The following is a 10,656-nucleotide window of genomic DNA, read 5'->3' on the forward strand; positions in this document are numbered from 1 at the left end:
TCAACACAGAAACAGATCTAAAAACAAAAATTTTATGTCTATCTCAATAGATACAGAAAAGGCTTTCAATAAAAGTTAACATCAATTCATATTAAAAACTCTTAACAAACTAGGCATTGAAGGAACATACTTCAAAATAATAAGAGCTATCTATTGCAAACCCACACCCAACATCATACTAGATGGGCAAAAGCTAGAAGCATTCCTTTTGAAAACCAGAAAAAGACAAGGATGCTCTCTGTCACCACTCTTATGCAAAATTGTACTGGAAGTCCTGGCCAGAGTAATTAGTCAAGGGAAAGAAATAAAAGGCATTCAAATAAAAAGAGAGGAAGCCAAAATATCCCTGTTTGCTGGTATGATTCTACACCTAGAAATCCCCATATTCTCTGCCCAAAAGTTCCTTCAGTTGATAAACTTCAACAAAGTTTTGGGAAACAAAATCAATGTACAAAAATCACTAGCATTCCTATACACCAACAACAGCCAAGCCAACAGCCAAATCAGAAAGCTAATCCCATTCACAATTGCCACAAAAGAATAAAATATTTAGGAGTACAGCTAACCAGGAAGGTAAAAGACCTCTACAATGAGAATTATGAAATAGTGCTCAAAGAAATCAAAGAAGTTGCAAATTGGAAAATATCTCATGCTCCTAGACAGAAAGAATCAATATCATTAAAATGGCCATACTACCCAAAGCAATTTACAGATTCAATGCTATTTCTATCACACTACCAATTATATTCTCCACAGAACTAGAAAAACTATTTTAAAATTCATATGGGACCAAAAAAAAAAAAAAAAAGCTCTAATAGTTGGGGCAATCCTAAGGGGGAAAAGAAAAGCTGGAGACATCACATTACCCAACTGGAAACTATACTACAGTGCTACAGTAACCAAAACAGCATGGCACTGGCAAAAACAAACAAACAAACAAACAAACAGGCACAAGGACCAATGCAACAGAATACAGAACTGAGAATTAAGACTGCACACCTATGACCATCTGAACTTTAGCAAAGTTGACAGAAACAAGCAATGGGACCAAGAGAGTCCCTATTCAATAAATGGTCATGGGATAACTGGCTAGCCATATGCAGAAGATTGAAACTGGACCCCTTCCTTATTCCATATACAAAAATCAACTCAAGATGGATAAAGACCTAAATGTAATGGCAGTAAAGTAGTTAAGGCTGAAAAATACACCTATCTCCTATTTCACTCTATGTTCCAAAATTAAGATGGATTATAGGCCTATGCATAACATTTATAAAGTAAGATTTCTCAACCTCTGAAGGATTGACATTTTTGGCCAGTTAGCATCTCTTCTTTTGTAACAACTAAAAATGTCTTCAGATTTTACCAAATGTTTTCTGGGAGGCAAAATAGCCTCCATTTGAGAATCATTTCTCTAGAAGAAATAATGGAAATATATGTTCACATCCCTGTAGTAGGATATGCCACACACACACATGCACACAATAAAAACAATAAACCACCGATGAAATATATTTTATCAAATTTAAAATTTCTTCTCACCTAAGGACATCATTAAGAAAACACATAGAATAGAAACTAAGAAACATATTTACAGCAAATAAATATAACAGCTTATATTCAGAATATAAAAAGAAGGATTAAAATCAATAATAAAGAGACGTTATTGCTTGGGCTTACCTTCACTCACTCTTTTGAACTTGACAAAAAGGGGAAAAAAGATCTATACACAAAGTCTTTATATGTAGAGTGTCTGTTTTTTACTCCTGAAGAGCAAATAAAATTTACTCTACTTTCTTGGTAATATTCCTATAATTAGCATTATAATATTGAGTGTACCAATAATTACATCTTTCCATCCTTGCCAATGAAGGAGATCATCAGCAATCAAGGTCAAATTTGTACCCCCTGGCAACTACCTTCCTGACTGTCTCAGGTTACCAGACACTCCCATAAGCATGCTGTGGCCCTTTGTAAGGACATCTGGGATTTCCATTGAGCTTCCTGCTACTAGGTTATACACCTGATGATTCCATTGCTCCTATTAAGATGTAATTTAATTTTCCATTTAGCGTCCTAACTCCTGAGACCATATGTTTTAGAAGGCAAAAAACACATCTTTCTGATTTTTGCATCCTCAGTTCTTGGCCCAGTGATGGTAGCACAGCAGTACTCAGTAGACATGTACTGAATTAGTAAGTAAAGAATACTCTTTTAAAACTAGTTTGTCTGAATAGGTTCTCAAACTCCTGCTGTACCTTAATTTTACATAGGAGCAAAGCTAGAATCATAAACGGTAGGGATGAGCATTCCCATCTTCATTAACCTTATGATGACATGGAATTTCAATGAGAATGATTTATTTAGCCAGTGTTACATGCCTCATTCCCTTTTACCTCCTCTTCCCTCTTTGGCACTTTTTTTTTTTGGTCCTTTCTCTGCGTTATCTTGTCAAGGATGGAGGAGTTTTCAGAGCCCCCCTTTGTTTTCTGACATCATATGCAAAGCACTCCCCAGGGAGAAAACCATAAGGCAGCACTAGTTCTCTGCAGCCTTGAATCTGTCAAGAGCAATGAAAATGTCCAAGGAGATATCACTACTCAAAAGTCATCTAGGAGTGCATATTTGTCCAGCTTATTTCTATAATAAAAATTATTTTTCTTTAAATGTTGACCCTAAATCATGAGTTAGAACCTAAAATTGCATCCAGACCACCACAATATCAGTGTACTCCAAGGGGCTTTTCAAAGGGCCTCAGGTGTGTATTCCACATTTGAGAATGACTTTAGTTCTCAATGTACACACCTTTCTAACCACACCCCCTCAGCACCCTATAAAGTCAAGTCTGAACCCTCTTTAGTTCTAGGGTAGCACCTTCTCTGCTTAGGTCCTACTTAACGACATTTGCATGACAGCTTGGCATAGTGGTAAAATGGAAATATGCAGAATTAGCAGATAGAGATCTAGGTGCATGCCTCAGCTTCACCACCTGTTGGCTTAAGGAAATTGGGGATTAATTAAATTATTTGAGTTTCAGATTAATTAAAGAAAATGTGAAAATTTTAATATAAATGGGGCTGAGGGTGGTGACTCATGCCTGTAATCCCAGCACTTTGGGGGGCCCGAGATGGGTGGATCACCTGAAGTCAGGAGTTCTAGACCAGCCTGACCAACATGGTGAAACCCAGTCTCTACTAAAAATACAAAAATTAGCCGGGCATGGTGGTTGGTGCCTATAATCTCATCTACTCGGGAGGCTGAGGCAGGAGAATGGCTTGAACCCGAGAGGAGGAGGTGGCAGTGAGCTGAGATTGTGCCATTGCATTCCAGCCTGGGCAACAAGAGTGAAACTCCATCTGAAATGAAAAAAAATTAAAAAAGGGAAAGGAAAGATGGAAAGGAAAGGAAAGGAAAAGAACAAAATATGAACATAAATAGGAGAATGTGATAGGGCCCTTTAAATTATAAAAGCATATATGCATTGGTTTTGTGTTTTCTTTTCCTTTGTATGTTTTTATTAGCTATGAACAGAATGTGTATGTCTTTTTTTTTTAAGTTCTGGGATACATGTGCTGAATGTGCAGGTTTGTTACATAAGTATACATGTGCTATGGTGGTTTGCTTCACCTATCAACCCGTCATCTAGGTTTTAAGCCCTGCATGCATCAGATGTTTGTCCTAATGCCCTCTCTCCCATTTCCCCTCACCCACTGACGGGCTCCAGTGTGTGATGTTCCTCTCCCTGTGTCCATGTGTTCTCATTGTTCAACTCCCACTTACAAGTGAGAACATGCTGTGTTTGGTTTTCTGTTCCTGTGTGGGTTTGCTGAGGATGATGGTTTCCAGCTTCATCCATGTCCCTGCAAATGATCTGATTGCTGAAACAATTTTTTTAATGGCATGTTCAGCAGAGGTTTCACTAAAGAATCAAGAAAACAATTGACAGAAATTCAGGCATTCAGGAGTGTTAGGAGACAATCTAGACAGGACTTACACAGAAAGAGCTGAAAAACAAACTGTGATCCCTCCATAACACATAATTTGAGGGCAAAAATGGGTTAACATTGAGGACAAGAAGTTCAGATTTATAGAATACCTGTCGGGAGAGATATAGAGTTACTTTGTATCCTGCCACTATCAATGGGGAGATATGTTGGACACAGAGTTCTATCATGCAAAGTTAAGTGAAAGAGGTTCTAAGGAGATTGTTCAGACAGCCTGATATACTGTTCCCCCTGTGCTTTCAAACTGAGAGATCAAAGTATATTCATAATGGACTTAGACCTAGGAAACGCAAGGGGCAGTGAGAAGATAGAAGTGACTATGGCCATACATAGCAGGTTGAAACTGCACTCCCATGAATTAATGGACACAGATTCATGATTCTTGTTAATTTCACATACATGGAGGGTGGGTCACATACACATGCATGAGATACACAATCTGGGTTGAAACCTACATCGGTTGCAACAATAATTGGGGCTTGAATTGGGAGTTTTAAGCACCAATAGCTTTTGCATCATTGAGGATAAAAAATCCCCAGTAATGTGAGTCTCCAAGGTTACCATAAAAATGGTGCATTAGAAAAAAGTGTAAGCTTTGACTCCTTCCCTAGGCCAGAGAGGATTTTATTAATCACCCGTTGTGGGCATTAGAATTTAATTCCACCTTCAATAGAATGAGAATTATCTCACTTTCTTACCTTTCCTCCCATCCTCAGCTTTTATTCTGTAGAAGATGCAGTTAAGAGTTTCCTCTCCTACTGCAGGCTGATTTCTTTCAGCTGACCAAGGCTGGAGAAGAAAAGAATCGAGGATTGTGTATGAAGTTCAGAGTTTGAATGAGACCCAGGTCATGACATATTAGTAACAGAGCTAAGACCATTCTTGTGATAAAAGGTCACTATTTTATTTGAAGTGGCCATATGTGTGGTGGAAACCACCTTAGTTTTTATCCAATTGGATTAGGGAAAAGAAGCAAATAGAAAAGGTTGTAGGGGCAGTTGTGAGAAAGAATACAATTGCTTTATGGTTTTTTCTAAAATTGTGCTCTTTCAATCTAACATTGACATTATTATTTTTATCTTTACTATAATAATGATCATTATCTTCATCATTATTATTCTAGATGCTTGGGAAACTAAGCTAGCTTTCTAATGGCTCTTTTTTAAAAAAAACTTAGAAAAAAAGCTTATTATGGGATTGGCTCACAATTAATCTTATGGGAAGGCTAAACCGAGGAATTATGTCTGACAGAAGGGAAGAAATGACCATGGTGGCCTTCTTAGACCCTGTGGGAAAGGCCTCTACCTATCCAGTGACAGTGTCTACCTAGACCAAGAGGTATTTTATAGTTTCCTGACTCGGGGCATGTTGAGTAAAGCCAATTTGCCAGTCCTGGGCAGGGGTAAATCCTTGAGCTTGATGTGTAGGGAAGGGAGGGGCCCTGAATAATCCTCGAAGAGTAGTAGAACAGCAGACAGAACACTGAGAAATTATTTCCTTGAGGATAGATTTCCATGATGGAAAGGAAATGAGAGGTTCTAAGAGGTGGGCTAGTGGCTTGTACTATAGCATAGCCTGCCTTTGCTGGTGTGTGGCGATTAGTCCTGGTGGAACTGCCATCAATAAACTAAGTGTGATCAGGGTGAGAAACAGGGAAGAAGGAAATGTGGGGAAATGGGGTGAACATCAGGTGGATCAGAGAGATGCAGTCATGAGGGTCAGGTGTGGTATCAGGAATAACGTGGGAGGCCGGATTGATGTCTGGGCCAGGAACAATGGTAATTGTGGGATACTCAACAAAGAGTGAGTACAGCTGAAGGAGCCAGGGAGCAGAAAGTATATGTGTCAGGTGTGAGGAAGAAAATAGATTATGGAAATTAGGAAAGCTGTAGAGAGTGAGTTGAGCATAGTTTGTGATTTTAAGGGCCTCTAAAAGTATTAGGGCAGCAGCAGCCGCTGAACGGAGACATGATGGCCAGCCTAAAACAGTAAGGTCAAGTTGTTTAGACAAAAAGGCTACAGAATGTGATCCCAGTCCTTGCGTAAGAATTCTGACTACACAGCCCCAAACTTCAGCTGTGTGTAATGAAAAGGGTTGGATGGGTCAGGGAGAGCTAGGGTGGGGGCAGTCTCTAAAGCTGTCTTCAAGGAACAGAGAGAGGAGTGGGGAAAGGATTTAGGATCTATGGGGTCAGCTAGGCTTCCTTTTGTGAGTTTATATAATGGTTTTGTTAGGATGGCAAAACCAGGTATCCAAAGGTGAAAGTATCTAACTATGTCCAGGAAGGAAAGGAGTTGTTTTGTAGAAGGGATTGGGGTTTGGGAGGTTAGCTGGACATGATCAGCAGGGAGAGCACATGTGTTTTTATGAGAATTATGCCGAGATAGGTAACAGATGAGGAAGAAACTTGGGCTTGACTGAAGTAATGGGGGCTGCCTGTGAAGCTTTGCAGCAGTACAGCCTAGGTGATTTGCTGAGCTTGATAGGTGTCAGGGTCAGTCCGGGTGAAAGCAAAGAGAGGCTCGGATGAAGGGTGCAAAGGAATATAAAGAAAGCATGTTCGAGATCTAGAACAGAATAATGGATTGTGGAGGGAGGTATTGAGGATAGGACAGTATATAGGTTTGGCACTATGGGGTAGATAGGCAAAACAATTTGGTTGATGAGGCATAGATCCTGAATTAACTTGTAAGGCTTGTCTGGTTTTAGGACAGGTAAAATGGGGGAATTGTAAGGAGAGTTTATAGGCTTTAAAAGGCCATGCTGTAGTAGGTGAGTGATAACAGGCTTTAATCCTTTCAAAGCATGCTGTGGGATGGGATATTGGCATTGAGCAGGGTAAGGGTGATCAGGTTGTAATGAGATGGTAAGGGGTGCATGATTGGTCACCAAGGAGGGAGTAGAGGTATCTTATACTTGTGGGTTAAGGTGGGGGGACACAAGAGGAGGATGCAAAGGAGGCTTTGGATTGGGAAGAAGGGCGGTAATGAGATGTAGCTGTAGTCTGGGAATAGTCAGGGAATCAGATAATTTAGTTAAAGTGTCTCGGCCTAATAAGGGAACTGGGCAGGTGGGGATAACTAAAAAGGAGTGCTTAAAAGAGTATTGTCTAAGTTGGCACCAGAGTTGGGGAGTTTTAAGAGGTTTAGAAGCCTGGCTGTCAATATCTACAACAGTTACGGAGACAAGGGAAACAGGCCCTTGAAAAGAAGGTAATGTGGAGTGGGTAGCCTCCATATTGATTAAGAAGGGGAAGGACTTCCCCTCCACTGTGAGAGTTACCTAAAACTCGGCATCTGTGATGGTCTACGGGGCTTCCAAGGTGATCGGGCAGCATCAGTCTTCAGCTGCTAAGCTGACAAGATCTGGGAAGGAGTCAGTCAGAGAACCTTGGACCAGAGTTCCAGGGGCTCTTGGAGTGGCTGCCAGGTGAGTTGAACAGTCCGATTTCCAGTGGGGTCTTGCACAGATGGGACATGGCTTAGGAGGAATCCTGGGCTGCGGGCATTCCTTGGCCTGGTGGCCAGATTTCTGGCACTTGTAGCAAGCTCCTGGGGGAGGCGGTTCTGGAGGAATGCTTGGCCACTGCGGTTTAGTTCTTGTGTGCTGTTTGAAAGTTCTTGTGTGCTGGAGATGTGGCTGGGGTTTGTCTCACAGAGGAGGCAAGGAATTGAAAGTCAGAAATATGTTGCTACTTGGCTGCCTCTACTCTATTATTGCACACCTTGAAGGTGAGGTTAATTAAGTCCTGTTGTGGGGTTTGAGGGCCGGAATTTAATTTTTGGAGTTTTATTTAATGTCGGGAACAGATTGGGTAATAAAATGTATATTGAGAATAAGACGGCCTTTTGACATTTTAGGGTCCAGGGCTGTAAAGCGTCTCAGGGTTGCTGCCAAATGAGCCATGAACTGGGATGGGTTTTTTTATATTTGATGAAAAAGACCCTAAATGCTATCTGATTTGGCATAAAGAAAAAGGAGGAGCATTAACCTTGACTCTGCCTTTAGCTCCAGCCACCTTTTTAAGAGGAAATTGCTGGGCAGGTAGGGGAGGGCTAGTCACCAAATAAAACTGTAAGCTAGACCCCGTGTGAGGAGGGGAGGTGATAAAAGGATTATAGGGTGGAGGAGTGGAGGCTGAGGAAGAATTGGGACTTAGCTCAGCCTGGCAAGGAGGGGAGAGGTCAGATAGGTCTGTAGAAAAGGAAGATTAGAAAGACTCAGCGATTCTTGGGGTTGGGACTGAGGGGACAGGCAGGAGGGAAAGAAGGAAGATTTGGGATGAGTTGCATTGGGAACAGAGACTAGGGAGAGCCCGATGTGTAAAAGAATGCCTGGACATCAGGCACCTCAGACCATTTGCCCATTTTACGACAAAGAATTATTTAGATCTTGTAGAACGGAAAAATTGAAAGTGCCATTTTTCTGGCTATTTGGAACTATTGTCTAGTTTGTATTGGGGTCAAGCAGCATTGCAGAAGAAAATAAGACACTTAGATTTTAGGTCAGGTGAGAGTTGAAGAGGTTTTAAGTTTTTAAGAACACAGTCTAAGGGAGAAGGAGAAGGAATGGAAGGTGGAAGCTTGCCCATAGTGAAGGAGGCAAGCCTAGAGAAAAGAGAGTAGAGACACGGAGAAGGGGTGGGGAGTTCTTGCTTTCCAGAAAAGCAGAGAAGGGGTCAGGGCATGGAAATAAGGGGTTGGGGTGCAGAGATAAGAGGTTGGGGCATGGAAATAAGGGATTGGGGAGCAGAGATAAGAGGTTGGGGCACGGAAATAAGGGGTTGGGGCATAGAGATAAGAGGTTGGGGTTCCTGCCCCTCCCCCAGAAAAGTAGTACTTGCTGCTAAGGGTGAAGGAGAAGGGGTTGAGGGGTTCTTGCCCCTCCCCCAGAAAAGTGGAACTTGCCGCTAAGGGTGAAGGACCAAGGCAGGCATCCCTGTGTGCTCTGACACCTCTAAAACCTGGGTGAATAATCAGAGAGGCATCCCTGCAATAATTAAACACCAAGGGAAGGCTGCCTTCCCTAGTCCATGACCGGCATTGGAGTTTTGGGTCCATGGATAAACATGTGTCTCCTTTGTCTCTACCAGAAGATGAAAGGAATTGAAATTAAGAGTAGGGAGAGATTGAAGTGTGGCACCAAGACTGAAAGGAGAAAGAGGTTGAGAGATAGTGAGAGAGGTTGGAGAAGAGAGTAAAAAGAGGCTGCTTACCGGATTTAAAATTGGTGAGATGTTCCTTGGGCTGGTTGGTCTGAGGACCAGAGGTCATAGGTGGATCTTTCTCATGGAGCAAAGAGCAGGAGGACAGGGATTGATCTCCCAAGGGAGGTCCCCCAATCCAAGTCACGGCACCAAATTTCATGCGCATCCCTGTGAAGAGACCACCAAACAGGCTTTGTGTGAGCAATAAAGCTGTTTATTTCACCTGGGTGCAGGTGGGCTGAGTCTGAAAAGAGATTCAGCGAAGGGAGATAGGGGTGGGTCCATTTTATAGGATTTGGGTAGGTAAAGGAAAAAGGGGGGTTGTTTTCTGGCAGGCAGGAGTGGGGGTTACAAGGTGCTCAGTAGGGGAGCTTTTGAGCCAGGATGAGTCAGGAGAAGGAATTTCACAAGATAATGCCATCAGTTAAGGCAGGAACAGGCCATTTTCATTTCTTTTGTGGTGGAATGTCATCAGTTAAGGCAGGAACTGGCCATCTGGATGTGTACATGCAGGTCACAGGGGATATGATGGCTTAGCTTGGGCTCAGAGGCCTGACAATAGTAATCTATAATTTTAATTGAATATCATTAGGGAAACACAAAATGGACAAAATGAGAATTCTCTAATAATATGTTTAAAATTTTATAGGTAAAATCCATTATAATCAACTTTAAAGCATTAAAATAAAAATTCACAAGAACTTTCACCACAAAAGCAAGGAAGGCCATAATATAGGTACATAGATACATGCATATATATAATACAAGTAATTGTTAAAATAACACAAATATTCCAATTAAATAATTGGTAATGGAGCTGCAATATAAACAAAATTAAAATGCATATGGTCAATTATTGTATGGAATATGACTGAGGTCATATAAATAAGAAAGAGAAATACGAAATGATAGTGACATATCAGTATGCTCCTCTACATTTAGAAAATATTTAAATAAACAAAATGTGTATTGAGAGCTAGGCAACCAGCAATCATACAAACAGGTATAGGCATTTATATGAAGGGATGGGTTGCCCCTCTACACCTGTGGGTGTTTCTCATTAGGTGGAATGAGGGACATGGAAAAGAAAGAGACACAAAATATAGAGAAAGAAAAAGGGGCCCAGGGGACCGGCGTTCAGCATACGGAGGATCCACACAGGCACCAGCCTCTGAGTTCCCTTAGTATTTATTGATCATTATCGGGCATTTCCCAGAGAGGGGGATGTGGCAGGACAATAGGATAATAGTGGAGAGAAGGTCAGCAGGTAAACACGTGAACAAATGTCTCAGCATCATAAACAAGGTAAAGAAAAAAGTGCTGTGCTTTTGATGTGCATATACATAAACATCTCAATGCCTTAAAGAGCAGTATTGCTGCCAGCATGTCCCACCTCCAGCCCTAAGGCGGTTTTCCCCTGTCTCAGTAGATGGAATATACAATCG

The 10,656-nt window shown here is 41.4% G+C and overlaps 1 long non-coding RNA gene across 1 annotated transcript; it reads right to left on the minus strand.

Annotated features, from left to right (window-relative positions):
• Nucleotides 1-1,937: 1,937 nt before the first annotated feature.
• LOC112134720 (uncharacterized) lies at nt 1,938-9,472 on the minus strand. Its single transcript, XR_002916087.2, has 3 exons — nt 9,221-9,472; nt 2,875-2,996; nt 1,938-2,560 (listed from the first exon to the last, which is right to left on the minus strand). It is a non-coding gene; the product is annotated as an uncharacterized LOC112134720 (long non-coding RNA).
• Nucleotides 9,473-10,656: the final 1,184 nt, after the last annotated feature.

The sequence above is a fragment of the Pongo abelii genome, chromosome 7, assembly GCF_028885655.2.
Source record: "Pongo abelii isolate AG06213 chromosome 7, NHGRI_mPonAbe1-v2.0_pri, whole genome shotgun sequence".
NCBI classification, from domain to species: domain Eukaryota; kingdom Metazoa; phylum Chordata; class Mammalia; order Primates; family Hominidae; genus Pongo; species Pongo abelii.